The following is a 6,000-nucleotide window of genomic DNA, read 5'->3' as shown; positions in this document are numbered from 1 at the left end:
GACTCTGTGTTTTCCTCATGTGAAACACTAGAATGTACAACTTGATACTGAGCCTAAACATAGAAACAAACTCCAACAAACACAATTCAAACACTGTGTGATCCAGTGATGAGTTCTACAGTCTCTTCTACTCCAGGTTTTAATAGGTACACCTGTACTTTACTGCCATCTACTGGAGAGAAAACTACATGGCAGGCAGATCCAGGAAATTCATGAACACCAACAACAAAAAACAGCCCTGTTTCATCCCTCTTCTTATTCCTTTCTCTTCTGATTTTTGTCTTGCCTTTACTTCTCTTCTTTCCTCTCCTGTTTTCTCTCACTGAAGTCTAGTGGTATTGGGCCATGAAGATGCTTTATCTGCTCAGATGTTTGAGAACTCTTTACAGTCCCTCCAGGACTTTGCAGAAGTTTTGGGGGTTTTTTTCACATATAATTCATTACAGTCAAAGGAAACTGTGAACTCTGTTCTGAGTCTTCTCAGTAACCACAAGTACAAAAACTAACTAAATCTGCTTTTTTCATAGATGAAGAAGTGCACAGAGTGTTGATAACTGTTTATAACAATGACAAACCTTCTGTCCTTTTCAGCATCTGTGACAAAATAAAACAAATATAAATGAACAAAACTAGTGAACAATAAAACAAAACCTTGACTGGGTTCATTGAGACGTACATGCATGATGTTTGGACAAAATTGCAAGTCCATGCAGAATTCCTGAGCAGTGGTTGGAATTTGCATGAATTGTTGCAATTGCAACTTCCTGGAAGAACTGCCCTTACAACAGAGGTAAGTGGATTTTTATTTGTAGTAGTCCCAACAAATTATACTTGCTGATCATCCTTATGTTTTTCAGCTGGATTTGAGCCAAGCACAACCAGTGCTCTGTCGATACCTAGCAGTTCTCTGGGTGGAGGGTTAGGGTTACTCTGCTATTGTTTTGTGCTACAGTAGAATTGTAGCATAAAGCGTCAGAACACCAGCAGCTGTGTTGATGCAGACAGATGAGCGAGGAGTTGACAGGCTGGTTAGTTTCTTTTCCAAGCAAAACTTGATGGTTGAGAAGGAGGCCCTGTTATGATTCAACAAGGTGGATGACCCAAATGCAGACAACAGGAGGGTACCAGCTCAAAAAGGTTTAATTAAGTAAAACAACAAAACAAAGGCTTACACAGATACAGGGAGAGAAAAATCCAAAGTTCAACAGAACAGAATCCACAAAAGGGAAACTCAAAAAACAGTCTAGGGAAAAATAACACGGTTGAAACATGGAAGGGAAACACAGAGGACACAAGCTGACTGGCATGGGAACAACCACAAACTGACACTGACACAGAGAAACACAGGGACTAAATAGACAGAACTAATGAGACAGGTGGACAAACAGGTGAAAATAATGACAATCAAAAAGAGCGGGAAAACAGACAAAGACAGGAAGTAAAAACAAGACACACGAGGGAGGACCAGAACTACCAAAATAAAACAGGAAATAACCAACAAAAAACCAAAACCATGACAAGCCCTTTCTAGACTGAATCTATAGCCCCTTTTTGATCCAAACATGTGCTGGTTTGGTTTGACAGTGCATTGGCCCACCATATATCAGATTTTTCCATTCTTAGTAACAATGGTTCTACTCAAAGCACAGGAAATGCTACAAGGGAACACCAAGGTTCCTACAATCTTGAATGAAACTCACATTATTCATTGTTCAAATACTTAAGTTTTTTGTAGAGTAAAAGGTGGCCATAAAGACTTTTCCTGAGCACAGAGGTTATACTAGCAGTTTTATTTCTGATACTTTTGAACTCAAGCAGCAGTTTGTGGAATTTGAAAGAAGCCAAAACAAACAAATGCATTTCTTCTTTCAGTTTTTTATTTTCAATACATTTCAGATACAGCAGCTCTGCTTCGTATCACAACAAAAGAAGTCACGTTTGACAGTTTAAACAAAGAAACCGACAGACCCCGAGCCTGACACACTGATACAGGTGCAGGCTGGGAAATAACATCTTTGTATTATGATATTTCAATATCATAAAAACATTTGACAATTCAAAGGAAAATTCTGTTTTATATAACCACTGTCCTGCTCTGTTTTCCCCACAGATCAACCTGAAACTTTGTTTTATCTCTGAAAAAAGTTGACTTCAATAAAGATGTTACCTATAGTAAATGTACGGTTCTGATTGGCTCAGAGGTGTGATGAATTAACAAGTAAAATTAGTTTAACTTATTGTTGGGTCGAAACACGTTGCCTAAAACTTCCAATAGGTTCATTTCAGCAATGTCCAACTCTCTCCAACATATTTACTGTAGCTACAGGATGTCAAAAACTTGTGTTCTACTGTGTGTCTGCAGTTTTGGCAATCATTACTTTGCGTTACGACATCATTTATTTAGAAAAAACATTTTGATCACCAGAAAGACGGGAACAGGATTGCATTTGTAATCACTGGACAACAAAAGACAAGCAATCAGAAAAAACTGACACATAACCAGTCAAAGGTTGTTACTGAATGACAGCCAAAATTATGAAACGGCTGTTTAAAAAACAGAATTTTCCTTTTAACAAATTACCCTGTGGAGAAACGTACAATGTGGCATAGTTGGTATAATCCAAACCCTTCTAACAAAAGGTAACCTAGCACCACACGCATATTTAAAACACAAAAACGCTCCCTGTAACTAAACTAATCTAAAAGGAGAGCAGTGCATATCAAACCAGATATCATACATTATGATGCATATCAATCAACAGATAAAAACTTTGACGCTCTTCCAGCATCTCTAGCAGTATTTTCCTGTGGCCTGTACAGACTTATCAGTAAAGTTACTTACAGAACGAGGGCCAAACCAACAAAGGTGGCGTGGAGGGAGAAAAGTGTGTCATCAGCGTACGTGATCACGTGACGGGTCGAGACAAAATAGAAAGCCAATAACACAGAAGATTTTAAAATGAAAACACACAAATTAAATGTTATAAATTAGAATCTGCGTCGGCAATGTTGTATTCTCAATTTCTACGCAATAAACAAAGATAGACATACATTTACATTATTGCTTGACATTCAGTTATGGCTAAAGTTACGTTCATTATTTGTCAGATAAAGATATTTTTACTGGGCTTTGACCTTGAGATTAATGTTGTGGTGAGTGGCGCAGGTGATAAAACAGAATACTAATGATGATGTAACAGTACACAGTAAACAACAGGACGTAATGAGTCGCTCACAAAAGTAAGGCTGTGGATGATGGAAAAAAATATCAGGTGTCCCAGCAGTCTGTAGTCCAAACTATGAAAATGAATGAAGCTCACATAAACACACATCACACAGACCGGCAGTAGATAGACTAACTGTAGTGCAACACAATGTTATTTTCATAACTTTCTGCATAGTTTCTTTTATTATGAAGTCATTTATATTGCTCTTAATACTGTTCTGTTTGCAGTATTGCTTTCATTAAGCTGGTTGAATTCTAAATATAACTTTCTTCCATCACTTAAATGTAAACATACATATGTTTGTGTTATGAGGTTTGAGCAGTTCAGTCACACTGATTTATTTCTTTAGTCTTCTTCTGTTTGTTAAAAACTACAGTGAATTAGCCTGTCATTGAGCTCTCTGTTCATTTTAGATTTCCAAGAGGCGCAGGTCAAAGTGCATCTGGAAGCAAATGGACAGGTCCGGGGTCTGAAACTTGTGGCTTCTGGAGCCACATGATTCTTACATTCTCAAACTGTAAATATACGTAGCCTGTTATATCTCCCTCGGCCAGCTATAGATAGCTTTTTTTGACATGTGCAAGTTTGGGCGACACTTGGTCCATTTTCAAGAAGATAAAATTGGCCGACTGAATCCAGTGGAGATGAAAGAATTGGGACCGATCTGGGATTGGATTCAAATTTGCTGAAATGCCAATGTAGACAAACTGAGAGGAGAAATAAGAGAAGCTGAACTTTCCTGTCATGGCCACCAGATGGTGCTGCAGACTAACGGCTCAGTTACAATGAAATAGTTGTTCTCTGTCTGATGCTGCTGTCTGCAGGCTTAAAGTGGGTGTTGGAGGAGGAGGCTGCTGGGAGGATGAGAGACAGGATGAAATGATGGAGGATGAAACCACTAAATAAAACCAACCAGAACTCACAGGATCATTGTCCAACCCATTATTATCTGCTATAAAGTTACTTTTAAAGAATAACGTCAGTAGAATTGCTGCTCCTGGAAGTTACTTTTACTGTTAATTTACACATAAAACACTTCTTCAGGTGTTTTACTCTCTTTTAGATCAGCCAGTTCTGTTTTGATTCACTTGAACATATTTACTTTGTTCAATTTTTGTTCCTAAGATGAAAAAGTGTTTTAGGATCAGCTGTTCATCTTTGCTTCAGTGGCCTGTGAAACCACAGACAGAAAAAAGTTTTCTTATTTACACAATAACAAGAAAGGAGAATTAATGTTTTTCACAGATCATCAAATAAAACTTCAGTCAGCAGCCACAAACATGAGGGCAGCCTTTACATTTCTGCTAATTAATAATCATGTCAGACTGAGTAGATATGTGAATACAACATTTGGTGTCTAGTTTAATTATTGAGGACGTTAAAGTTCTGCATTAACCTGAGAGATTAATCTACAGACATCAAGAGATTTGAGGACTGAATTTCTGCTCCGACAGACCAGCTGACCTCATTTACTGGTCCAGTCAGCAGTGGACAGCAACTTCTGGGCCTGGAAATGTTGCCGTCCACCCATTATGTTTTCAAGGGAAAAAGTCAGATGGTATATTTACGATATCAAAAGGGGTGGGTGCAATAAACCACAACGTAATAATGTTGTAATCTTTGCAGGCTTTCGATCTACACAACTGAAAGCCCAAACATTTTTAGCAGATTAGCAGATTTTAGGAGACTAAAACGCCACACACTCAGTTTCTCTGGACAGAGAAAAGTCTAAGAAATGCTCCATCTTGAGGGAAGCAGTGTTGAAATACCATGATGTACCAAATAAATCCAATTTCCCCCTTTTCAGAATATACTTCTTGGAAATTCTGTCTTTAAATGTCAAGTCAAAGGAACTGGACTGGACTGGATATCCTGTAATAACCTGGAATATAAAGAGGCATCTAGACCCTTCTTAAAAGCTGATGTACCCTCTGCCACCTCTCACCAACCTCATAAACATTATTCAAACAAATAAAACTTTATTTTCAAGTCCGCAAAAGAATTTAAATGTTCTAAAGATACAAAATCTGTCAGATCTAAATTTTAGTAAATATGTTTAAAAATGTGAGTAAAATAATTTGGAGACATGTTTTATGGGCTGGTGCTGTCTTAAAGACAGAGAAACTGACACACAATTACAAGGGGGAGACTCAAAGTTGAGGTTAAAATTTTTGGAACATTTATATGGAAACATAAAGATGAGGCGTTCACTGTCAGGGCTTGGTCGAACCAGCATCTATAACATATTGCAAATTTGTACCTTTGCAGCAAACTGCCTTATCAGAAGCTAACCTCTGAGGGTCAGGAGGTAATAATACTATCACAGGTAGATGTAGGCCTTTTCCACCACATGGAGCCACTTCTGTTCCAGCTTGGCATCATCATTTTGAATCATTTGGAGCCATTTAATATCTTCATAAATTGGTTTGGAACCAAAAAATTTGGTCCCCAGCTGGAACCAAAAAAAAAAAAGGTTTTCTTCTTCCTCTATTGATGTTGCATCCTTGACCTAGAGATCAACACAATTCCAAGAATCTTGAGTGTAATCACTCCTAAAAAACCCCAAAAATTTGGTGAAAAATCACTACTAGACTGTATAAAAGAAGTGGACACAGCTTCTGGGTCTGAAAAATGAAGCTTGCATTTTTTGTAAAGGCCAGCAGAGGGCAACTTCACTGGCTGCAAAAAGAATTTATATTGTAGAGAAGTCTATGGGAAAATGAGGCTACTTCTTTCTTGATTTATGACTTTAGTAAACAGTTTCCTAATGAGT

The sequence above is a fragment of the Lutjanus erythropterus genome, chromosome 1, assembly GCF_056507025.1.
Source record: "Lutjanus erythropterus isolate fLutEry1 chromosome 1, fLutEry1.hap2, whole genome shotgun sequence".
Lineage (NCBI taxonomy): Eukaryota > Metazoa > Chordata > Actinopteri > Lutjaniformes > Lutjanidae > Lutjanus > Lutjanus erythropterus.
Note: the sequence above shows the minus strand (reverse complement) of the source record.